This window comes from Canis lupus, chromosome 8, assembly GCF_048164855.1.
Source record: "Canis lupus baileyi chromosome 8, mCanLup2.hap1, whole genome shotgun sequence".
In the NCBI taxonomy this organism is placed as follows: Eukaryota; Metazoa; Chordata; class Mammalia; order Carnivora; family Canidae; genus Canis; species Canis lupus.
The window spans coordinates 9952231-9980047 of NC_132845.1; the positions used below are offsets into that span (position 1 = coordinate 9952231).

Consider the following 27817-nt stretch of genomic DNA (forward strand, 5'->3'; position numbering starts at 1 on the left):
GACAAACCATGACTGTGTTTTATTTGCTCTTCGGTAGGTAACAACGATATGTATATCATCGCCTCGGAGATAGATTACATTCAAAATGGATGAACTATAATGTCAACACATTTTCTTGTTCAAAGCTTCTCGTTTTGAAGATTGCCTAGAAATCACAGGTTGGTCGGTTGATTGGTTTTCTCTCAGAAGAAACAGAGTAATCTTCCTTCAGCGTCCCGAAAGAAGTGAGAAAATTATAACTCAATGTTAAAATTAAGTCTGTCTCAAGCGAGGGAAGAGAACTAAGTCTGCATATCACTGGCATCTACAATTTCTAGTCAAAGGTGATTAATATAAATGGTCAAGAATCTTCGCCCCTGTAAAAGGTCACAGAATAAGCCCTCAGCCTTTGGCTGTGGGCAGAGAAGAGGCCTCGGAGATGTACTGTCTATGCAGGCACACCACCCTGAGTTTGGTTTTAATGCTCTCCTGTAAACATTTTGAAATTCTTAATAATTTATGAACAAGTAAACTTGCGTTTTTATTTTGTACTGGGCCCTGCAGATTATGTAGCCAGCTGGCTGTGGGTTGTGCTAGAAACTCATTGGCATCAGCTTGGGTTCTTCATTGCTTAGGAACCAAGATAATTCTAGCCTCAGCAAAGGACTAGAGTAGAAATGGTGTCTTTAATAACTGACTATTAATGATGTTGGTTTAGGAAGGGAATAAAAACCCAAGAAAGAGTTCTGCGCATTCTCTGTCTCTTGTTTTCTGAATCACGTTCTCATTGAAATTAAAATAATCAAAAGGAGGTCTGGCTTTTCATGTTAGCCGATTCTAAAACACCCTTTTCCTTGGCGGTGCAGCTTTTCTCTTGGAGTGTTTTCTTCTGCTTTCTCCGAAAAGAAGTGGATTTTCAGAGGAGGGACCCACCTGACCTTTCCAGCCCTGCCGCTGTGAATACATACTCTTTAGGAGCTTGGGCTCTAGATGCACAATGCTTTGGTTTTAAGCTTCCTTTGGAAATATTTTTTTTAAACAGGGTGGCCATGGGGAAGTTTCTCACATAATCTCTCCCTGAGCCTTCTCATTAGTAAAATAGGAATAATAGGAGGCCACAGGATAGATCTCACTTTTTGGTTTGAGGATTTAATGAGACACTGCAGGCCGACATCTCACAAGTTCTGGGCACATATTTGGTTATCAATACATGTAACAATTTTTGTGCCACCATTGAGTTCAGCTTCAATGTGAATCATTTATGTAGGAGGTGTCATACTGATAATTATCTTACTAATCAGCATTTTAATTTCTGCATTACAGCTAGCATTATATGTGTTGTACTCTAGTTCCTTTTATGAGGTGTTTTAAATAAAAGGCATTTCATAATAATTATTTTATATAGACAAATCTTTCCCTAGTAGTTTCCCTTTTTTCAAAGTTCTACAATTTTCTTTTGCTTTTTCAAATAAAACATGTAAAGTGAAGCTAAAATATGAAAAAGTGTGCTTAATATTTTTGATATTCATAGCTTGAAACTAAATATAGTACCAGCTTCCATATATTAAATCAATCTACTAGTTACTTCTATGAATCATAAAAATACCATTTCACGAATTTTACTTTAGATCACAAAGAACTGATAATATTTTCCTTGCAAAATGAGATTTACATCCACTTTTCGGAGCAAATGAATATGGAAAATAGTGCGGGAGAGTGTGGTTGGCAGAGATTCATGGAGAGAAGCTATCCATTTTTTCTCAGGGCCCCAAAAGGGGAAATGTTAACAAGGAGCTATAAGGTAGCAGAGAAATCCTAATGAAGTTCATTTCCCACCAGTCAAAGAGATGAACATTTTAGAAGGCACAGCAATCGATCAGTAGGCTTATTAAATATTAACACATCTTTCTCACTTTCTTCATCAGAGTTTTTGCAAAGTAACTAAGAATGTGACTGCGTCAAAGACTCGAACTCTTTCAAGAAGCAGGTCAGACATCAGCAGTCATGGTTGATATTTTATTATAATATATGATGCATCACTTCAAGATACCAGCAATGTCATTGGCATAGCGCTCTGCGGGGTCACCATCTTCCCCATCTGAGGCCGCCGGGCGCTCTAGCACACGCACACCCACAGCCCCCACCAACACACTCCTTCATCGAAGCATTAGTCACTGTTAAGAATAAACACTTGCTGCAGGAGATGTGTATTGTTGACTGGGAACCTCCCAAGGCAGTGTTTGTGACAGCTGCTTTCAAGCTTCTTCTTGGACACTTGGCAATACCACCCTTCTGATTGAAATTGCAAAGTTACCTGACTTACCTCCTGGACATCTTAGGCAAGTAAAACACACAGTCTGGACAACAGCTTTCTGATGCTTTCGATAACAGTATCTTGCTTGATTTTCAAACGTTTTGGGGGAGCATCACCTATTTGCGATAAATTTGTCTTCAGAGTGTAAATTTTAACCAAATAAATTTCTTAAAATAGAGCAACAGATTTCTATGGGAGGCTAGAATACATCCTTAAATAGTCAGATAAAATTCTACCCTAGTGTCCTTAAATTCTCTTAGCTGAACAATAATTTGATAGTAATTTCAATAATTCTGTTACATTGCATCGTTAGATCATTGTGAGAAGTACAATTGGACATTGCGTCTAAATAAATATGTCATAAAATATTTGGTGCTATAAACCCTAATTATTTAGAAAACATTGTTTGTGCTGATGATTGGGTTTTCAAAATGCTGTTTTAGGGATAGATATTCACATTAGAATACTTTTTGTCACTCCCCACTTCTCAAAGGTCAAGTCCAGACATCTGGGGGTAGTGTCACAATCTGGCCCCTTTCTTCTTTATATTGATCCCCTTATGTCAATCAAACTGGTACACTTAATAGATTGGATTTATTTTGTCATTTTTCACCTCTATTATTTGGCTCATCTTACTTTCCTTGCTTATACTTCCCTTTCTCTTTTATGAAAGTCCACCCATCCTCATGCAGCATTATTGGGAGATTTCAATCTATAAGGCAGGATGGTTGGTGATTTCTCAGGGTCCTAGAATCCAGCCCCATATCTCTTCATGCTAAGTGGGGAGTCTGCTTTTCCCTTTCTCCTCTGCCTTTCCCCCCTGCTTGTGTGCTTGCTCTCTCTCTCTGCCTCTCAAAAAAAAATCTTTTAAAAAATTAAGAAACTGAAGATTGAATATATAAAATTGATTTCTGAAAGCACAGAGCTATGAGATGACAGAGACTAGATTTAAAACCTAAGTTCAGATTTTTTTATTATTTTACAGTTGTCTTCAAGCCACCTTAAATTCCATCTCCTCTATAAACCCTTCTCTACTAAACCTCAAGTAATTCCCAAACTCCTTAACAAAATTGTCTCTATAATTAACTGGCAACTGTGAGCGTGCAATATTTCCTCACTCTATGAGTGCCTCCTTCTCTATATGTAAAAAGTTCTGTTTTTTTTTTTTTAACCTCCATAGTATTGTGTGAGGCTGATTTTTTAAAAAATCTAAATAAGGATAAAACAGTAAATGGCGTTGTTTCAAGTTACAAAAATTTCATCACTTATTTAAGTCCTCTTCTGTTAAAATGCATAATATAGGAAGAGCTTTGCTTTCATGTGAGGATATGTAGGTACTCATAAATATATGCCTTTCCTTTCAGGACAAAAAAAGAAGCTTGATACTGAACCTCTGAGTATATATAATCATTAAATCCAGTTGATTGCATCAAATTGGTTGTGTAGAGTGGCCAGTGTGTACACAGGAACTGTTGAAGGACTGGTCAAGAGTGGGAGGGTGGGCTAGGAGAATAGATTGCACTTGAGAGAATGATAGTAGGTCCCCAAAATTCTTGGTCTGAGTAGTGATGTATATATCAGACAGATTGCCAGTAAGAGCCAAACATGAATTGTTACTCGTCTGTTAAAAGTATTCTTTGTCAGTGAAAAGTAGGCCTCGGCTCAGCACTCAGGGCAACAGAGAAGGTGAGAGACATCCAGGTGAGTCTATAGAGCAAGGAGTATATTCAGACTCCAGCACTGGATTTAGCTCAGCAGCTTTTATCCGGTCTATGTAACTTCAGACACAGAGAAATACAAAAACTAGATGAGTAATGTGCAAAATTAAGCCAATCTCAGAAGTGTGATTTCACCAGGAGATTATACTTTCACATTAGTTCCTCTTTATCCCTTTAAAAAACAGCATGCTTAAAATTTCACACTGTAATATTTCTTGTTTGTTTTCATAATAGACCCTTAATAGAAACAAATGAAATATCCAAGAATATATTTCTCAGGGATGACTTTGAAAACTGGAAGAAGGTAATACAATGAATGTTTTCAGAATGAATGAATGATTGAATGTAACTAGCTTAAAAATTAGCAGTAGAAATTCTGTATTTCATCCCTTGGAGGTCATGATAACTTTTACAGTTCTTTTAAAATGAATTTAATTCAATTCAGAAATCGGTACCTTCCTGTTTGAAGCTATAGTAACAAGCGATTCTATAAATGGATGTTGGTGCCAGAGGAACCCCATCAACTCTAGGAATATTCAGATGATCTAAGTGAAAATCCTGTGGTTAATGAAAGGGATGGCTTCAAAAAATGAGCTACAGAAGGCAGGCAAATGTGACAAGACAGCTAGTATTAATAGTCACATCGCAGTGCTTGAGGAATAATAATATAAGGACGTTAACTTTGGCATTTGTGTGGTTATGGCCTGGCACTACCTCTCAGGTCCAGGCCTATATGTCAGTGAAGATAAGTACCAAGTAAAGTAGTTCAACTTATTTTAGAGATTCATTTAAAATATTTAAGTCTGAATTCCATCTGCAATTGGTATTAAACACATTTAATGCTGTCTGAGATCCATATGGTGAAAGCAAAGCATCGGTTAAAAAGAAGTAACTGGGAAGAGGGTAGGATTTGAGAAATGATGAAATCATAACCGTGGCAGCTGTGATGTTGGGGAAAGTAAACAAGATGTGAGAAGAAAGACCCGGGATAGAGTTCCAGATGCAACTGCCGCTAATTGGGGGCCATTGGAAACTTTAACTTTCCCGAATGTGAGTTCATTTATTAAATTAGGATAAAAATGCTAACAGCTAACTCAGCCTCTTTTTGATGTGAGGAACTAATAGATAGTATCTATGAAAGTTCTCTGTCATGGTTAGAGTGCATGAAAGTATTGGTTATATGTTCATACTTTATCATGAAAGACTGATGCCAAAGTAGATTAATGAATATCTTCTTCCCTTGTACCTGACCTGCTTCTTTTTATTAGATGACAAAATGAAAATTATTTTGTAGGCTGACAGGATTTGGAGAAACATTCTCTGCCCAAAGTGCCAGCAGTTGTTTGTTTGTTTGTTTTTTCATTTATTGTGTTTCACATCTCCCTTTCCTCCACCTGTGAAACATAGAGCTCAATTCCAAATATCCTCAGTTGAGTCAACACATCCTATGATGGCATAAGAAGAGATGGATGGCAAATTAATTTCCGAGATCAGGTTTGATAGGAAGGAGTTAAATAGTAAAACAAAACAAAACTTCAATATCTGAGGTGTAGGGTGGGTTGGGAGAGAAGCAGTATGAAAAGAGGTTGAATGAAAGCTCGGCAAAAATATGAAGCCACTTTAAGTAGAGTTCACCCTGTGGTCAAACATTGTTACAAACTCTTTGACAGATCAAAGAGAAAGTCTAGTTTCCTCAGTAAAAAGGAGTTTAAAGAGTTGAGGAAACAAAAATGGAACCTCAAAACACTTTAGTCAAGGCAGGAAACATGTGAACTAAATGACTGAGACACTCTTCCCGGGTTGGAAAGTTTAAAGAAGCCACGTTCGAGTCTAGATGAGCAAAAGGACAACACCGACACTGAAGAGTAAACATACCACAGTTAAGAGGGAAACTTTTACCACTGAGTGATGCTGGTGTCAAGAGTATGTTTAAGATTACCTCAGAGATCAAGGGTAGAAATTCCGTCTGGGCTAGTGGAGTCAGGAGAAAATCTCAGTGTGTGAGGGGAGAGATCAAAGTTAAAACCTCAAAGCTTCCCAGAAAACCACCGACAAACTAGCAGAGGTATGTTTCCAATGTACCCTGATGGTGTGTTTCCAGAGGCGACACAGTACATTGAGGTGCTACGTAGATAATCATTAGGACAAAGCCACTCTCCTGAATTATCACATCGTTCTCCAAAATTAGGGGGCAACGAAACCATGGAATAAAAGTGCATGATCCAGATAGCTTCAGCATTTACTCTTTATAGGGGTGTTTTCTATACTCTGATCCAATTTGTATGTACAAGACAGTAACTTCCACATGCGATAAAATCTAAGCAAACTGGATTTTAGGCTTAAGATGCAAAGAATTATTTTGAATATGTTTCCACTAAATATGTCGCAGTGAATATACATATGGATAGAGAGATCGTATGTTCAACCATTTAATACTAAATGCACAGAAATATGGAGTTGTTCTTACACTGTGCAATTTATAATCTGACTTGCTTTTCTCATGCGTGAGCACGTTTCTAGCTTATTTTATGTAGATACTTTTTTGATACCTTTTTTTTTATAATTTTTAAATCTCATGTCTTCTATAACAGCAAACACTCATGAAAAATCAAATGCTACAGTTTGAGTCCTTCAAGGACATTATGGGACTGCTTAATATTCTAATCCTAATATTACCGATAGCATTAGTAAGTTTATAATTATTAATGATAATATTTTTTCAAGGAATCAGGAAAATGGTGCATAAAATTGCTCTAGATTATATTATTACCTCATCAATGTGAAAATTCTGCCAAATATGAAGGTACCAAGGATGCTAATAAAAACTTGACATGGTGCTTAGTATTCTAGTCCTTACACACTTTCATAATTTCTGAGAACATGTTTCATATGACTCCTAATAACATATAAAACATATAACCATTCATTCAAATAAAAATGATACATTTCCAGTATAGTGTACTTTTTGCTGGTCTCAGAACTGTTTTCTGGGTATTTTTCTCCTGTATGATCTTTCTTGAGCTTTCAACTGACTTGATCTCTGCTATACTTGCTCTGTTGACATCCCTGTACTCCTGGGAAAACTACTAGAAACATCTCTCCTTTTTGGCCTTTTGCCTCCAGAGCTCCTGAAATCTAATACTTCTCTGATTATTCCTACTAATTAATCCTGACTGGTTTTCCTCTTCTTCTACCTATCTTATCCTTTAAATTTACTTTGTTTGTTTGTTGTGTACATTCTTTATATATACATTCTTCCTGGGACATCCTAGCCTTCTGCCCCAAGCAGTTTATACCATTTATAAAGTTTATATAAAAAAAAATTAAGTTTATATCAATAACCTACTGGCTTCTAAAACTCTATATCTCAACCCTGACCATTCTTTTAAGTTCAAAAATTATATACTCAGCTAACTATGTGAGACCTCTCTGGTGACTAGATTCACTATGTCAAAAAATAAATCAATACACTGAATACCAATTTGATAACTTCTGCATGTTTATGATATTTTCCTTAAAAGCTACCACCATTCATATACATTTCATGCCAAGAAAACAAAACAAAAACAAAACAAAAACAAACAAAAAACCCAAAGCATCAACCAAACGAGCAAACAAAACCACATTTTTTTTTATCCTAGATTTCCATTCCCCTCATCCTTCATTTCAAACTTCTAAATGGTTATCAGAGCTTGTGGATTCTAGCCCATAAATATTTCTAGAATTTGGCATCTGCTGTCCAATTACCCAGTGCCACTCTTAGACAAATCTCTCACCTGCCTTAAATATCTTGCATAGGCCATTACAAGTGGCCTCCTACCTAATTTTATATGAGTGTTTTTCTACATCGTAGCAAAGGTTATCTTCCTAAATTTATACGTTGGACCACATGATCTTTCTACTGAAAGACATAGTAGAGGTCGTGAGACTTGGTGTACCCAGAAGATAGAGACCAAAGGTTAATGCATATCAAGCAATCTTCGAAAATCCAGCTTTCCCCAGGTCTCTGACTGCATATCCTCCACTTCTCCATAACCAGTAGTCTCCATCCCCACTGACCTCCTTGCACTCCTTTTCTCATCATGCTCATTCACTGACCTATGCTTTTTTTTTCTTTTTCTTTTTTTTTTTTTTATTTTGCCCTATGGTTTTACATGTAATTCTTTCAGTCCCGAATGCCCTTTCATTTTTCCATCAGTTAAACCACTGCTTACCTTTTAAGTTGTCCACTTAGTGAAGTCATAGCTAACTCCCATGGACAGTTTGTGGTTTTCTTTTCCATGTTTCTACATTACTATTCCTTTCTCCCTTGAAAGACATCATCATTCCTTTACAATTGTCTCTATCTATCAGAGAGGCCTATTGTATTCAGCTCTTCACCTTCCATGGCTAAGCATTGAACAGTTTCTCTGAAGTTGCCATTATAAGTGTGAAAACTGAGATTTGAACCCTGGACTTCTGATCTGATTTCCAAACCCATTCCCATTAAAATGGGTTCCCACTCCTACTCAAGATTACCTTTTCTTTTTTGGCTGTGCTGTTAGCGACCCAGTATTTTTATTCTCTGGCTGTGCTTGCTCCTTCATCAAGCAGATTTGACTTCTAATTCATCAGAATTGTGCTCAGTGACTTCATTGCAATGGCGATATTTTGGAAAAGGCAAAGAGGACACGATGACTTAAATCATTCTTCTTATGTAGATACCAGAATATAATTCACGCCATGCATTTGTGGTTACAGTGTGTGTGTATAGATTATTTTACACATTTTATTTATCCATATAATGGATCATTTTGACCAGTTTGCTGAGGCACAAGCTCTTCTCTCCCTTACGTATGTACCTTCACCCATGATATGGGGTTGAATGCTCTTGTTAAGTAACTGGGTAATGTTGTGATTGTTAGCTATTAGAGAAGAGGGATATAGGGATGAATGGTAGGAATGAAGATGAAGGGAGAGAATGTGATGATGTTTATGCTTTCCCTAGCCTCTTTATCTTGGTTTGAGTCATAATGGCTAGATAATACAACAGGGTGTGTATGTGTGTTATTAGTTTTGTTTGTTTTTTAACTGTGGGTTCAATTATACTTGTTTTATTTTTCAGGTATGAATTCAATTATACCTATAGAATGTTATACAAATATGAAGTTCTGAAAATATTTAAGTAAAATTTACCTATATAAGACCTTCTCATTACTAAAAAGTTTGAGTTGGAGTAGGTTTTAGCCGTACATGCCCATATGTATAGGAAAAATACATAAATAAGGACATAATGTATAATGTATAATAAGTAACATGATATAATCTGCTACATATTCCCTTGGGACTTATAAATATGTATGTATATTTACAATTTTTACCAAATTAAAGTTTAGAAATACATATTATGTTTAGAAAGAAGTGTGTAGATATATTGAATGGATTTTCATCTTTTATTTTATTAACATCGTGCTTTTTTTTTCTAAAAGATGGTATTTGAATCAAATGTATATGTAATGAAAGTGATTTCTTTAAATCCTCAGTTTTAATGTCCTCATCTCTAAAAGGAGAGTGGGACCATAAGATGCGAATCTCCAGTTTTTGAAGTTTCTTACTGAATAAGAAAGCTCTCAACAATTGCTAAGACAATGGAGGAAACAAGCAAACACATATTTGTCCTTTAGAAACCTCTGTGACATTTGAGGAGCCCAAGGAGGGTTGCATATCTTGCTATATTTTCAATTACAAGAAGTGCAAATGCTTTCAGATTTGTTTTGGCATGACATACAATACATTTCTTTTACCAACTTTGACTACCCACTGAAGTCTAGACTCTCAAATTCTTCAACATTCATATTCACAGCCTGAGGAAAAACGCATGGGTAGAACAGGGAATGAACATATGGCATTTAATTATTAAATCGATACATGTGCCTGCCTTGCAGAAGCTAGGTACAATTTAAATCTGGTTAAAGGAAGCCAATCATCCATTTTCCGAATCTCTGAAAGCGTGCAATCTTGCCTTTTGCATTTGAAGTCTTTTGAAGGCTACAAGTTTAGTGTATAACTAATTAACTAACTAGAAATGAAAACATTTCATTTGTGTTGGGCACGCTCTTTGCCCTTTTTCTTTCGAACTTTTCAAAAGTATTGTAGTATGACAGACATTTTCTTTTTACATAGTTACATAGAGATCTTATAGATTTTTGCATAAACTCCTGCAGGATGGGAGAAAAAAGTTAGTGGTTTTTCTTGTTCTTCAATGTGCAAAGTACCTGTTTTTGATTCTTCTCTGTTTCATTTTAAAAATATGAAAGATTTGTGATGAGTTGTTGTTGTTTTTGCTACCAGTAACAGCCAGACATGATGCTGTATATTATGCCTCCATTGCTTCATTTAATATTCAAGAAAACACTAAGAACTATGTATTATTATAGTACCTCTTTTATGGGTGTGGAGAAATTATTAAAATAATTTTCAAAGGTTTCATATACTATAAATAGTGTTGCTGGACAATAAAAAGTTGGACATGAATGTTCATACACCATTATTCATTGTAGCTAAAATTTTTACTGACCTCAGAGCTCACTATCAGAATCACCAGGCACAAGGCTTGCTGTGCATCCAAAAATCCATATTTTGGTCTTTTCTCAGGCATGGTAAAATGGAAGGGGAACCTAATTTTCAATTGCAGCTGCAGTAGATGGAAGAAGTACTCTTAACACCATATTAAAGTCAGTTCAAGAAAACTATTCTTAGGGAATTTTTCCAGCATACTTATTTTCTTTAAATACCAGAATCACTCTTTACATGTGGCTAGCAGAATGTTCCTACTGTCCATGGTTTCAATAGTGGGGGGTATGCAAGTGAGCTGCAGCTGTGCTCAAAACTCTCATTCAATGTGTGTGGTTATTCCAAAGTTCCATAAAAGGCTATAAAAGAATGAATTCAGAGGAGTGTATTTCTTTTGGATTTTGATGAGAGTCCATTCCTTACTTCTCAAGGGCTAAACAGAATGGATTTCCCAGGTAGGATAATAGTGTCATTGGAAATGCTCATACAGTTTTTATCTCCCTTTGGGTTGACTAGAAACTATTCTGTGATATGGACAAATTTTATCTCAAAGCATATGTTTGCTCAGGAATGAGGAATGGATACATCATTAAGGGGATATCTTTCTCTTTAAGGTAAATGAGTGTAGAGAGTTTGACTTAATGTGATATAGACAATAAAATGCACTCATATTCTGAGTGGCTTTCTCAAAGAATTCCCAGGAGCTTTGCAAAAATTAAAAATTCTTAACAGCAACATCAAACATCAGTTACTTTGGTTTAGATTTTAAAACAGAAATTGATTTAACATTTTAGATCTCCAGTGGGGATTGCTTCTGCATTCATGAAAGCTGCTGTTAGAGGTAGATATGCCATATGACCAACAGCTGCTGATCTAGGCAAAGACTTTTATAGTTTCCAGGAAATCACAAAGATGCTTCCATAACAACTGTAGGCATTGACCAAGCCAATCTCTGTGAGCTGAAGATGGGAATTTAAATATATGGTTATTAGTGCAAAGGATAGTTCATGCAAGTGTTCTGGGACTGTCCTAATCCATCCTTGTTTTTGTCATTGCAACTATCCTATAGAGCCGCAAATACCCGGAGTACCTTGAAGATGATATGAAAAACAATGAAACAATATACCTGTTACAAATTCAACCTTCTGCTTATAATTTCAAGTATCACACCTGTACTAATCAGCTCACTGATATAGAGCCAGATACAATAAAATATTGCAGAGGTTAGTTCTAGTATTCCTAATTTCACAAAAATTACTGCACTTGACAGTTTGAGTAGTTTTTGCAAAACTACTAAAGTTTTTTTTTTTCTTAAAAGGGCATAAAGAAAAATATGTCTGCATATATTTCTTTGTAAAAATAATAAATAAGAAAGAAGTCATTTAAGAAACTAGAATAGACAGAGAAAAGATAGAATAACCAAACAAAAAATAAATAGCAAATAGCTTATTATTCACATTTTAGTGAAATCAATCTCTTAAGTTATTAGGAAAAGAAGAAAAAATATATAAATGTGGAGGATCCACCATTAGGTGTTGGAATTGAGGCTATTGCTATATAATTAAATGATACCTATATACATCAATGTCTTTAATTCCAACATGCACTCATGTGTGCACGTGAACATGCACATATACAGGAAAGGAATAAGAAGACAGCAGAAATTTATAATATGTGGTGTAGACAGTGTCATATTATTTAGGCCTAATAATTCATATAGTAACTGATTGGATTGTAATTACCTGAGAAGAGTGATCTTAGTGATTCATAGCATAAAGTCCAAGATAAAATAGATAAAATAGGTGATTAGCCAATGCTTGTCGAATAAAAGAGGAATGATAATTGGTGCTTAAGTCCTTGAAAATTGGTTTTCTTTACCTAAGATAAAAATTTATTGGGATAAAATAGTATTTTCAATAAATGGTACTGGGACAACTGTATATGTATATGAAAAAGAATTAAGTTGTATACTTACCTCACATTATATTAAAAAAACTCAAAATAGGTCAAAGACCTATATGTAAGAGCTAAAAGTATAAAACTCTTAAAACAAAACATAGGTATAATTCTTTATGACCTTGAATTCAGCAATGAATTTTTAGATATGACACCAAAAGGACAAATAACACAAGAAAAATACAGGTAAATTGAACTTCACCAAAATTAAAATGGTGTGTCTTTCAAAGGACACCATCAAGAAAGTGAAAAAGCAATCTACAGCATGGGAGAGAAATATTTTAAATATAATATCTGATAAGAAACCTAGAATATATAAAGAAGAATTGCAACTCAATGATAAAAAACAGATTTTTTTATCATTGAGTTAAAAAACACATTTTTTTTAAAAAGGGAAGGCATCCTAATAGACATTTCTCAAAAAAAAGTGTGCAAATGTGCAATGAAAATACATAAAGTTGCCTGTCATTCGCCTTAAGGAAAATGCAAATTCCAACCACAATCAGATGCCACTTTATAATCATTAGGATAATGAATATAAAAAAGACAAATAATAACAAGTGTTATCAAAGACATGAAGAAATTCTAGTACTCATATACTATCGGTGGGAATGTAAAATGGTGCAGCTACTTTAGAAAACAATCTACAAATTCCTCATAAGATTAAACATATAACCCAGCAATTGTGTTCCAAGGCATATACACGGGAATGAAAACATGTGTTTACACAAAAACTTGGGCATGAATGTTCTAGCACCAGTATTCACAGTAGCCAAAAAAGTAGTAGAAACTGAAATGTCTATCAACTAATGAATGGACTTATACAATGTGCTGTCTCCTCCCAATTGAGTATTATTTGGAAATAAAAAGGAATAAAGTATTGACACATGTTTCAACATGAATGAAATTTTTCCTTTAAGTTTTTATTTGTTTATTTGAGAGAGAAGGAGAGAGAGCACAGAGGGAGAGGGAGATACAGACCCCCTCCCGGGCAGGGAGCCTGATGCAGAGCTCCATCCCAGAACCCTGAGATCATGACTCAAGCCAAAGGCAGATGCTTAACCAGCTGAGCCACCCAGGTGCCCCAACATCAATAAATCTTAAAAAAACATTATGGTAGGTGAAGAAAGCCATCATCAAAGACTGGACGTTGTATGATTCTATGTGTAAGAAATGTCCAGAGTATCCAAATCCATAGAAACAGAGAGTAAATTGGTGTTTGCCTGAAACTGAGGACAGCGTGCCTGCTAAAAGGTATGGGAGTTTCTTTTGGGGTGATTAAAACATTTTAAATTGAGTATGGTGAAGGTTGTACAACTGAATATACTAAAAGCTATTGAATTGCACACCTTGAATGCATGGTATGCGAATTATATCTCAATTATGCTGTTATAATATAGACCAATATAAATAAGTGTTGCAGACATTTCCCATGGACAGTTTGAAATAGTCTCCTTGGTATGAGGAAAGCAAAACCAGATGCAAAGTATGAAAAAAATTATCAAAAGGTATTATTCTAGAAATAGAAATGTCATCACTACTGAATTGCTCCAGGAAAGGTTTTTACAATTATCAAAAATAAACATACTCTCACCTGTTGATCAATCCCTCCTCATTAGGCAGGTTTGTAATTTAAAAAAAAGCAAAAATGATAACAAGTAAAACCAAAAAAAAAAAAAAAAAAAGGTTTGTACTGACATTGATCAACCTCAGCTAGTGTTTCATAAATTTCTCATTGTTAAGAAGACTCAAAAATATTTATTACTACCTGTAGAAAAACAATTCAAACAGCATGGTCTTCTGTCTATATCATAAGAGTCATATGAACATGCAAAACACAGCATTCTGGAAAAAGTGATGGAATCCAGGGGTCAAAGAGCATAACCATTAAACAGATAAGATGATATAAATTGGATGAAGCTATAGGAAATACAAAAGCAATAATTAGAGAAGTTAGTCATATAGTACCACCACCCCCAGCCAAAAAAAAAAAAAAAAAGTCTAGCTGCTACTGGCAAGCTATAAAATACAATGAAGAAACATATTTTCCACCATACTTATATGCATGAGAGACAATAACAGTCTCCCATCTGTGGTGTGTTATGTCATATTGCAGTGTCGTAGTTATTCTGGATTTGGAGAGGGCTCCCTCAGCGTCTGCAACCTGCCCCACAGCACATTCTCCTGAGGTAGAAGAAGTGCATGAGAACCCGACTCGCATTCTCTCTCTCAGACACCTAGCTACTGAAAAAAGAAACAGCACACTGAAAAGTCCCATCTCTACAGAGATGTTCGTAAGGTAGTAAAGGACCACAAGAATCACAGGATACAGTTGTGTAACCATAAAACACAGTATGTCATAGATTTTAATATATTGATGGCATCTGACAACTGTGGACATTTCAACAATCTTCAAAGCCTCCCCAGGTCTCTTATTAGATTTGCTCTCAAGCTAGAGAGCAAAGCTGAGCATTTTACAGACCAAACGAGGAAGGCTTCAACAGGTTAAATTATGCTTCCGATGCTGAAGAAGGAGTTACACATGCATGCGGAAGGATGCGGGTGGGAAGACAAAGTCAGAGAGGGAAATGGAAAGAAGTGGCATGTTCCTGCAGCTTAAACTCTGCATCAGGACAAACAGGAATCTAACTAGAATCTTGTTCTAGTTCAAGTGTGTGGGTAGCCAATATCATTATATATATATATAAAAATTATATATATATATATAAATAAAAATTATATATAAATAAAAATATAAAAAAATATAAAATATATATAAAAATATAAAATATATATAAAAATAAAAAAAATATAAAAATATATATAATCCATTGTGTAATAAAAGAACAATCCTTATATGCCTCCCAGTTCCAAGTGTACATTTTGCAACTCCATCACTAACCCCCCAGTCCAAGGCACCAGCCGTCATCCCTTCTGACCAGAGCCTCCTAGAGCTCTTTCCCTCACTCACACTGCCTCTCCTCTCAGGCGATCCCATACAGCAGTCGTTCCTTCAGCTTATCAGTCATCTGACATCATTGTTCGAATCATCAGATGTCTTCCAATCTCAGAATCAACTCCCTCTCCAGCCACACTGGCACTGGCCTCTTCCATGTTTCCCCAGTAGATCAAGGATACTCCTCCTTAGGACCTTTATAATGACTATTCTTTCTACCAAGAATTTTCTCCCTTCTCATACCCACATGGGTTTCTCCCTCACGCTGTCCCAAATGCTTTCCTGAGCACCCTACCTAAACACCAGGTAAACAAAAACAACGCTCCGGATCTTTCCTTACTATGCCTTTATATTTTTTAAAGATTTTCTCTATTTATTTTAGAGAGAGAGCGAACATGTGAATTGGGAGGGGGGTGGGCAGAGGGAGAGAGACAGAGATAATCCCATGGAGACTAAGCGCTCATTGCAGAGTTTGCCGTGGGGCTCAATCTCATAACCCTGAGATCATGACCTGAGTTGAAATCAAGAGTCCAAAGTCCAACCAACTGAGCCACCCAGGCACCCCTACTCCTCCTTTATTTATGTTACACATAAGCACCTGAAATAATGCATAATGTATATAATAAGTATCAATCTCTGCCCCCAATATAACCTCTATGCAGGGGAGGCCTTGGTCCCTTTTATTTGCTGCTTTATCCTCAACCCCTATTTTGCTTGAAATAAAGAAGACATTCAGTGAGTATATCTTTATTGAGATATAATTGAGATATAACATTATATTAATTTCAGGTGTACAACATAATGATTTAGTATTTGTGCATATTATAAAATGATCACCGTGATAAATTACCAGACATAGTTACAATTTGTTTTCTTGTGGTGAGAACTTTTAAGATCTACTCTCTTAGCAACATGAAGGTATGCCAAACAGTATTCACTTCCATCACTACACTATGCATCATATTTCATGATTTATTCATGTCCTAACTGGAAGTTTGTACCTTTTACCACCTTCCTCCATTTCCTTTACCCCTCAAACCCTACCTCTGGCCACTACTAATCTATCTGTTCTCTGTGTCCATGAGCTTTTTTTATTTTTTAATATTTTATCTATCTATCTATCTATCTATCTATCTATCTATCTATCTATCTATCATCTATCTGTTTAGAAGGCACACATGGGGCAGGGAGGGGGAATCTCAAGCAGACTCCCCGCTGAATGTGAAACCCAAGGTGGGATTCGATATCAAGACCCTGAAATCATGACCTGAGCTGAAATCAAGCCTAAGATACTTAACTGACTTAGCCACTTAGGTGGCCCCCTTTTTTTTTTCTTTTTTGTCTACTCCATATATAAGTGAGACCATACAGTATTTGTCTTTCTCTGCATATTTGTCTTTCTCTGACTTATGTCACTTAACAAAATGCCTTCCGGGTCCATCTGTGTCATAGGAAATGGCAAGTTTCCCTACTTTTTTATAGCTACTTATATTCTGTTGTAAAAAACATATAAATGGACTTTTGATTGATCGAAATAACACTAAACCAAATAATAGCAGTAGTTATATCTATGATTCTCTTCCCAAAAACACTCATTAGAAGATATATTTAGTCTCATTTTGTAGGTAGACAGATTGAGGCTCAGAAAAGTTAAGTTTCATGATCAACAACCTATAGTCAACATGTTAGAGAGCTCAGTTTTTATTCAGATTTGAATCCAATATCCCTGCCATCTGCTTGGTTTCAGGTTTGTTCACTGAGTCCTGTGGTTCCTCAGCAGTTCCCTATAGGCTGCCCTCATCATGAAGGGAAAGTTGGGGCTCCAGGTCCCATATCCCCCATTTCGATCAAGTATCTGCATATTGGGGCTTCCTGTAAGATTTCATTTGAAGAACTTTCAAAGATGCTTTGTTTCTAAGAACCACTGAAAGAGCCCACGCTGTATATTTCATTACCCAGTGAATGGTATCTAAATATGTATGAATGAGTGATTTATTAGACAGTTGTTTCTAAAATCTATGATGAGATAAAAAAATATATTTTTAAATTTTTTTAGCAGACTTTTGTTTTGCAAAACTCTCCACTCAGTGCTATGAAATGTGTAAAGTCGAACAAAAAGCACCGCTTTCCTCGAGCACTTATATACAAAATACAAATGGAAAATAAAATATTAGATATTGGGGTGCCTGTGTGGCTCAGTCAACTAAACATCTGTCTTCTGCTCAGGTCATGATGTCAGGGTCTGGGACTGAGTCTCACATTGGGGTCCCTGCTGGGCAAGAAGTCTGCTTTTCCCTCTCCCTCAGCCCCTCCCCCTGGGGTCATGTGATCTCTCTCTTTCTCAAATAAATGAATTTAAACAAATTGTTAGATATAATGTTTACATTTTGTGATACATTTCAGAACAATTTAACTTGAATGAGGAAATCTTAACACCTTAGAGCACAACCTAAAAGTCAGAAGAATATTTAGAGGCTTTCAAAGCTGAAATATCTTATGTATAATCAGTGTATGACAGCTTTTATATTTGAAGGTCTGCATTTTGCCACTTAGGGCCTACTGATCTGTACTTCACACATACTCGTAACAAGCCTGGGGCCTTTTTTCCCTTTCCTTCCTTGCTTTCTTTCTACTTTACTTTCTTCTTTCTTTCTTTCTTTTCTTCTTTTCCTTCCTTTCTCCCTTCCTTATCTTTACAGTTTTCAGTATATTAGAAAGAAAATTAAAATTGAAAAGAAGACTGCTAAATTAAGTTTTTCATACAAGTGACATCTGAAAGCTGATTACCTGATAGTGAGAAAATTGAAAAAAAAAAACTTGAAAAACTAGCATAAATACCATAAAACCAGTTGCCATGAGTCATTTCAGTGGTAATACACATACATATATTCCCTTGGAGATCGGGAGTCAACAGTTAAAATAACGAGTGTTACTAGGTATTGGAACTTAAATGAGAAATCTCAATATGTAACAAATTTCTTTACAAAACCCTACCCTTTTTCTTACAAATATGATAACTGACATCTCATAGTTTCATGGGCACATGTGACTGTATAGATTCAACTAACAAATGAAACCCTCCAATGAAAATATTTCAAACGAATCAAATATTTTATTATATAGTGATAAAATATATAGCACCCCACTATAATTCTTTAATTCATTATTTTATTGCCTTTATTTTCATGTTTACTGGGTAACACTTTAAAATAATGGCCCAGTTAAGGTAATTAATGTTGAATTGCAGTGGAAATCCAATTGAATTATTTGTGACATTCACATTAATACTAAATGAGTTCACTGTGATTAATGCTGTTAAATAGATACCAGAGGAATTAATATTGATTAGGCAATTATTTTAAAGTGTTACTGTTTATTGCAATTTATACCAACTTCATTTTTTTGTTTTTTGTTTTTTTTTTTAGTAAACCTTTCTTTATTGGCAGCCATGTAATCACCCAGGGAGCCTGAATTGGGAGCACAAAGTTGTGTTTTGTTTTGTTTTCTTGAATTTAAAATGGCAAAATGTGAAATCTCCTTTTATGTTACCCTCCTTTGTAGTGGCTTCCAACATCCTAAGGCTTTCAGCCATTTTTGAACCTTTGCCTCAAACTCATCCCAGATTGAGTGTGCCCCTACCTGCCATGTGGTGCTCAAGTTGTGCCTGTCCTCAGAACGGTCTCAGGTCTTATCACCTTCGTGATACCTTCTCTAACTACTCTGATAAACTTAGCATCTGTGCAGTACAAGAGCCAGAGCACTTCTACATAACTGGAGATTTAAGATTTGATCATCTAATCACTGCTCACATTTTCACATGTACGTATAAAAATATATCAAATATATCGCAGAAATATTCTCACGAACAGGAATATTCACATAGCATGGCATACTTACATACTAATTATTAGGTCTGTGATTACATTACGTGGGTACTTCTCTATCAGTCCTCTTAGTGGAAAATAATGATAATTATTTATGTGCTTATCATACACTTGAATGGGACTTTTCATGAGAGTGCAGATTTATAAACAACGTAAGCCCTCGTTCTTGATCTCTGAATGGAAAACTTGGAGGCCCAAAGCATATCTTTGTACTTTGTTTTGTGTGAATGTACATTAAGGAATGTTCTCAGTTTCTTACAAAAGCATTCTTTTCAGATATTTTGGAAAAGAAAATAAGAAAATAAATTACTGAGAATGCAACTGTAAAAAAATGGGACATTTTCATTCAGAAACAGTTGGTTCTTACATGATAGCAGAAATTCCTCTTTTTAGCAATACTTGTGAGTGAATTCTCTGTACGGGATGAGATTAAAGAAATGTTGCTTCAACAGCAGAAGGAGAACATTTAGAAGAGATCTACCTTCTGTATCAGTCAAGGTTCTCTAGAGAAACAAAACCAACTTTATACCAGATATGTAGAGAGAGACAACAAGAGAAAGAGAGATCAAGAGTGAGGAGATAGATACAGAAAAAGAGACAGAGAGACAGAGATGATTCATTTTAAGGAATTGACTCTTGTGATTATGGGGACTGAGAAGTCTTAAATTTTCCAAGGAACTTCTTTTTTTGTTCTTAAGACCTTCAACTGATTATATGAGGCCCACCTATATTACCAGCACAATGTCCTTTACTCAAAGTCAATTGATTGTAGATCCTAACCATATCTCCAGATCTGCATTAAACTTTCACAGCAAAATGTTGATTAGTGTTTTATTGAACGACTGCGTCCCATAGCCTAGCCAAGTTCACACGTATAACTAACCAGTAAGACCCTTTATTCTTTATTCTTTTCTTTCCTTCCTTTTTTCCCCTTTATTTCCCTAATATAATTAATGCCCTTACGCCCTTTTTTCCAATTCCTTTTTTTATTTTTCTAAATCTCAGTCATGGCATCTTTGCTTTTTGTCAATTGGGGTATTTTTATTAGCACAGATAGAGTTATGTGTCTGTCTTTCTTAATATCCTCCTTTCTTCCTACATTAAGAAATAATATTTCTTGATATTTCTGTTGTAAGTAGTCCTATCAATCATTACAGTCACTAAAAAGAAAAGAGAAGCTACTCTTTAACTTCTACCTTTTTTTTAAGGATTTTATTTATTTATTCATGAGACACACACACACACACACAGAGGCAGAGACACAGGCAGAGGGAGAAGCAGGCTCCACGAGGGAGCCTGACATGGGACTCGATCCCGGGTCTCCAGGATCTCGCCCTGGGCTGAAGGCAGCGCTAAACCACTGAGCCACCCAGGCTGCCCTCTTTCTATCTTTAACATCATGAGAACTACTGATGATAAAGAAGGATAGACAAAGTGGTGAATCATTTGTATTAGAAACAAAATAAAAGATATCTGATATTATGAACATGAAAATAGTTTTTGATGCCTAAGATAATTAATACCAACAATTAATTGCTTCCCTTTAAATCATATTTTGGGACTTAGACATTTTCTAATAAAAGCTTGTGAGCAGAGCACTTTGCTTATTAAAATATATTCTCAGGTCATGCTTCAAATAAAGATTGATTTGCATTTTTTATTGATTCTCTTTTTCTCCCAGCTTTAATAGTTTTGCTGAAATTAAGTATGTTTCCCAACTGCAGAGAGTTGCTCTGAAAAATTTTGATATACTCTACTGTTCTCAAAGGAAAAAAATCCAATCATTCACACAAATGCTCTCTGTTTATGTCCATGTAAAATTCCTCAATCTAACTTCAAGAAATGCTTAATGTATTTCCATAGGTACCATGGTTTATTGCATTTTTCTAGCCAGGAGTATATTTAAACTGAGAGTACTTTGTCTTGTTGTCACAACAGAAAACTCTTATTTCCCTTGTCTTTGCATGATCGTGATGCAGTGAAGAAAAAGATTAGAAAAAAGAGTGCTGTAAGTGGCAAAACCCAAAAGGGAATGCCTCCTGGCCTCACACAATAATAGAAATACCCACAGAAAAAGACCATTCAAAGATTACACTCAATTTCCGGCTAATCAAAATAACCAGCAATGGAATGTGGAGACATTTGTAATACATCTTTAGGATTTGGATTATGTCATAAGTAGTAGTTATAAAACATATAAAATCAATATCAGTCTGGTCCACAAGAGAAAAATATTTACAACTTTTAAAAAAAGAATAAACTGAAGAACACTGAAGCAAATCTGCTCCCTTCGAAAGTAGGATTCTTATCTCCAAAGCATAACTGCTTTTGCTACAAATCGTATAATATCTTCCACCGCACATGTGCAATAACTGATCTTAAAAGATACATAGCATTATGTGGCTGAGTATCTCTGGAAAAAATCCAGCTCTTAAAGTTGAAATGTAGTTTGAGGCTTATCAGGTGATATTTATGGCATATCTTGTTAGAGGAGAATTATCATTGCTTCCATTAGTGATTAGTGCACCAGAAGCTAAACCTTTTATGCCTTAAAGAATTCATTCTGTTACCATTAGCTTATTATTATTTCATTCTTTTATTTTAGTATTATCAGTACACTGACTGCTTTCACTTCATCAAGTTAATGCACTAGCTGCTATTGCTAAAATATCCCCCATTATTGCTTAGATTAGACTTTTCCCTAAAACAGCTTGGTGAGTGAGTGGAAAAGAAAGTTCCTCTTCATTCACTCACTACTCTTTTCTTAAAAATAAGTGAATGAGAATTTGCACCTTGTGTTTATTTCTTGTGTAAGTAGGCAAAGCCAAGCTTTATACAATGTCTATAATATTGCTGATGCCACCTTTATCGCCTTTGCCAAATCCATTTTTTGGGTGGAGGTGAGGGGTTGCAGATCTTTGTGCCACTTGTGTATAAAAGGTGGTCTCTGCCATCATGTGCAGTTCTTCAAGAGTTCCTTCACATACGTGGTAAGATTTGTATTCTTCAGACAAACTTGGCTTTCAGTCTCACTTGGAAACACTTTGTTCTGGAGTATTTGATCTCGTTATTAATGAGTTTTAGTCTTTAAAAATTGCATTATTAGAGTTAAATAGCCAGTCTGCGCCCAGGGTGATAAGTACCATCATCCTCAAAACAACTATTGCATGAAATTTGTGATGTTGTGAATTCATCTTGTAGGAGGATATTATTACTGATATTTCCAGTCTATTATTTCTTTGGATAGATGTAAAAAAATGGATTTTAAACACTTACTTGTGCTTCATATATAGTGTAGTGATATTTTAAAAATATAACCCACTTTCTAAAAATTTACAGTTATTGACATGGATTATACATATTCCAATTTTCTCAAGTGGAATCCATTCTCGTGAACATAGTTTATGACGGTCTACCGCGGTCTGGGCCCTGCCTCTACGTTATCTCTGCTCTTCCCTTCATTCGGTATCCCTTACTCTGCTGTTGTCTAGCCACGTGGAAGACAGCAGAAGTTCCAAGTCTCATGGTTTTCTTGGTCTCTGTGTGTATCGTGCTTTCTGCTGTTAGACTAGTTAAACAAGGAAGACTGTAAGCATCTCAAGGATGAGATAGCAAAAACTAGGGACAGCCAATCACAAACAGCCAGCTAAGTTTTCTCAAATAGGCCAGAGCTTAAGCTATAGCCAATCAAATAATTTCCTTGGTTGGCCTCCATGTCTTCACCCTAAAAGTCTTGCCCCCAGTTCCTATCCGTGGAGCTCTGCTAACCACTTCCAGGTTTGGCACTGTCTGATTTGAGTCGATTTTTACTCAAACTTTAAAAATATTGAAAATGTTCCAGCTTATCTTTTAAAACCACCTCTGACATTCTTTTCCCTCTTCTTTGGCTGGTTAATTCCTTTTCATTCTTAGGAATAAGCATAGAAATAACTCCTCCGAAGAATGTTCTTTGTCCTCCCAAGACTGATTTCTTTGTATCACCTCAATTTTCTCTGAGTACTTTGTATTCCGCTGTGTTATGGCACTTATCACATGAAATTGGAACTCCCTGTTCTTGAGTTCTGTCCTTCTTGTTCAATACTCGATATTTAGCCCATTGCATATGACCTAGCATTGTAGATAGGAAATCATTATTGATTGATTGAATGAATGAATGAATGGTTTTTGCTTTACAGTGAAATATATGCCTTACATATGAGCAGATAGTGGTTTTTCTGCTCTATATTTATAATAAAAATAATGTCTTATTCTCATTTTTCATCCAGCTCTTTTATTTTGATGTGTTATCTAAAAGTGTTTTGGAGCCATGACTGTGGGCGGTCTCTCTTTAGACTATGCTGACCACTGATTAAACAATGCACTTAATGAAATGTGTTTAGAAAAACATAGCAATATTTTTGGTAAGGTTTTTCTTCTCATCTTTTATCCAATTAATGAAGCATTTGTATCCATGAGTACCCCTGCTGTTAAGTGGTTAGCTTTCTCCTTTAGCTTTAATTAAGTGTCTTCAGTTAAAGGAGACCTTTTTTTTTTTTATTATTTGTTTTTAATCACAAACAAGTGAAAAATATCCATATTCCCTTGAGGTATTTTCTCAAGTTTTCCAACTATATTTAAACAAAACAGGTAGTGGAAGCCTTGCTATCACTTTCGCAGATTTGACCTGTTAGAATATTTGCTGGGATATTTGGTCACGATTCATCTAGAACTCCCTAACTATAAAAGTAGAGGATTTTGCCTCAAAATATTTATTGCAGAAAATGAAACTGCTACTCACCTTGTGTTTGAGCTAAAATACCATTAGCAGAAGTGAATCTGTGGAAGAGGTGCTTCTAATTCGATGGAAAGCAATCTAAAAAGAGTTTTATAAACAATTTCTGAGAGTAAGTTGCCTTGTATTGCTTAGTTTCATATGTTTTCTGTTCTTTATAAACATGGGGATTCTATAGTTCTTTCTTTCAAGAAAAAAAAATAAAATACTGTGTTATTGTCCTATTGTTAGCAAACTCTGGAACTTTGTGATCCTTTCATAGAAGTGAAACAAAATGGACAGTATCAAGTATTAAAATGAACAACATTGTCTATTTACTCTGCATCCTGACACTATTCAGGTAGAATGAAAAACTTGAACGTTGAATTTTAAGATCACTAACGATCATATGTGGTATTGAAATAATGAATTAGTTTTAGGTTTTTTTTTTTTTAAATATATAGCTTTAAGTGAAATCATAATCAAGTTTTAATTATACATTTCCCTTGGATGTGCCCAATGCATATTCAAATCATATAAAATTATACAACAAAATGTTTAAGACAAATTTGGCTATAACTTTAGATGAAAATAAATGAAAACTACCCAGATGTGGCTTCTAAATAGTCCATGTGTTCTCTGTTCTAGCAGTGCCAATATCGTTTAGGAATTTATAATAACATATTCCTTAAATGAAATACTTCATGTTGTAAATCACTAATCTAAAATTCATTATTCTACACTCAGATGCATATTTGGATCATTTATGACTGATCTCTTCTGAGAAGCTGTTGTATATGTTGATAATCTGTGTACTTCAGATACCATTTTTATAATGTTCTCTTCCTTTCTCTGCCAACTGTCTTGAAATATTGGTTTATGTTTGCTTTCTAGATTTTCTTAGTACTCTCTTCTCATTATTGGATCTAATTTTATGGGTTTTGTTCTTCATTTTGAACGTTTCTGGGTATTTGGACCCTTGGATCACCCATCTCCGTGAACTTCTCCCTTGATTCAATAACACTTCTCTTAAAACAAAACAAAACAAAACAGAATACTATTCTTTCATGAGTTTCTTATTCTGCTTCACTGACATTTCTGTTCATGTTTTCCTGAATCATCAGGATTCCTAGAGGCTTTATTCTACTCTGTTCCACACACTTCCTCTCTTCTCATGGCTTCAGTTTCTTTCTACAACAGATATATCTTCTACTGATGTCACTTTTTCAGTTTTTTTTTCTTGTGAGTTATACAAATGAATTGCACATGCTTGCTTGTAATCTCCCTGTAAATTAGCATATTCTTATTATACCTCTTTCCCCTCTTTGTACCAAAAGATTCCTATCATCTTCACCAGTAAAATTACCAAACTATCTCCTCAGTCTCCTGGTTTAGAAACTTCCAAGTTGTTTCTTTCCATCTTCACTTTCACGATAAATTCTTCATTTTGTCAATTAGTCTTTGTTGGTTATCCTTTTTTTTTTAATTTCCATTTACTCTTACATATTTTCATCTTTTGTCTATTGAACTATAGCTGCAGACTCTTAAATATTATACAAGTTACACAGGGATCCACTCCTCAGAGAATCCTCCTTGCTGTCATTAGCTATCATTCTAAAATACTAGTTTGGTCATATCATCCAACTAGCCCTCCAAAAATATTCCCTAGTGCCATATCACCCACCCACCCCCAAATGTCCACACTGCATAGTGAGGGCTGATAAAACCTGGCTCCAATCTTCTGTTTCATATTTATCTTCCCGTTACTTTAGTCATATAAAACTTCCTAAATTTCCTATATTTGTTATTCTTTTGTTCATTGCACTTCTTGAATCTGGAATTTAGTTACCTTCTTCATTGCTTATCACCTAATCTCTCATACAAACTCCTATGTGTCTGTTTTCAAGAAGCTTTCCTCAAACCTTATTCTCTCCTCTCCAGTTAATTTCTAAAGTCAGAATTAACCTTTCCTTTCTATGTATGAATGAAGAATGTTCCTTAAGCCCCCCCTTTTAGATTTAATTTCATCTTGAGTTACACTATAGTGAACTGTTTACATGTCTGTCACCAGAACTAGATATTAATACTACTCATGTGTAAGCTTCACAGAACTTGGCGAATACATGAGCCAATTATCATGAAATATTCAAATTAGAATTACAAACATTTTTCTTCTTTGCTCCTTACTCCCTTCTTTACATCACTGAATTACACTATTCACTATTACATTTATCATGAAATTCCAATGTGGCCTTCACAGTTACAAAACACACTTTAGAATAGTCCAGTCTCCTCTAACTATTTATAATAAAACCGTTTGGTTATTCTACAAGAGACCTCTAGAGAGAATTTCATGAGTTATTCATGGGTCTGAAAACCATGTGACTTTAAAGTCAATTGAATGAAAGGGTTGTGGATTCTGCTGACTTATTTCATTTGGACTAGACCACCATTTAGTTGAATAAATCCACTGAACCATGCCAGCTGGCAGAAACAGGGCCTGAAAAATGTCAGACAGGTTGTCCAGGCTGTATCATCACTCTTGGATTCAGAAAAGAACTGAAGTTTCAGAACAGCTTTAGTGTGCTGAACAGGAACTGACCCAGAGACTGTACCACAAAGACTTGGGGAGGCAAAAAAGCCCAGAGGGAAGCCGAGAACACTTGCCATGTTTGACGCCAATCTGAGAGCCATAACACTAATCTCAGAGTCCATGCTAATATTTATGAGTCGTGAAGGTGTCATAGACTTAGACCTCTTCTCTCTATACATTACATTTTTGCCTGCAACCCTTAAAAGTTTGTTTTGTTATTTGTTAGCATTTAACAAACTGGTAATAGATAATTTAAAATCAATTAGTCATCACTAAAAAAATTAGTGACAAAGCAAAACAACTTTTTCTAAAAAAATATCCCTCGTGATTCTTTGGTTTGACATGAACCAGCTGTGTGATTATACTGGTTTATGTGGAGTCAACTGAGACTCCAATTATTAGGAGGCTGGTTTGGTGTATTCAACAGAGCTCAGTCTCATGACTGATGGTTGATGCCCACACTCTGTTTGGAGCTCACCTAGGAATATCAAGAAGAGTGCCTCAGTCCCCAGTCACGTGGCCTTCACACAGAATGAGGCCTTCTCACAACATGCCATTTGGTTTCTATGGTAAAGTGTTTTAAGAGTGCCAAAACAGAATCTTCAGATCTGGGACTCACCCTCGAGTTAGACCATGTCATTTTTGCTTCGTTCTCTTGATCGAAGCAAGTTAGAGGGTGAATCCAGGTTCAGAGGGAAGGGAAATAGATTTTACCTCTTAATGAAAGAAAGAACAAAATTTTAAAACTGTCATTAGCCCACCATTTGTATATGGCAGAGAACTGTATACTGTGGGTACAGTTCAATGAAAAAAAAGTTAAAAGAAGAGTGAGAAGGAGAAGAAGGAAAAGAAGGAGAAAGCTTGGGACTACCAGCTAAAGATTATAGACCAGTATTTTCAGAAGAGACTAAAATTATATAATATAAACATTTTGAGGGGAACAACATGACACTGCTGAATCATTGAACAGATTGTCAACTAAAATCATCTTGCTTTTTTTTATATATACATCTGTTGTCATAAGCACACTATACTTATTTTTATTTTTGAACGTATGTTGAATCAATAACTTGTGCTTCTTTCCAAAAATCATTTGATATGATTTTCTGTTATAA

At 35.4% G+C, this 27817-nt stretch overlaps 1 long non-coding RNA gene across 1 annotated transcript; it reads right to left on the bottom strand.

The window, feature by feature from the left end:
• LOC140637528 (uncharacterized) lies at positions 1 to 27265 on the bottom strand. The gene is made up of 4 exons (XR_012034618.1): positions 27181 to 27265; positions 24137 to 24211; positions 2303 to 2409; positions 1 to 205 (listed from the first exon to the last, which is right to left on the bottom strand). It is a non-coding gene; the product is annotated as an uncharacterized lncRNA (long non-coding RNA).
• Positions 27266 to 27817: the final 552 nt, after the last annotated feature.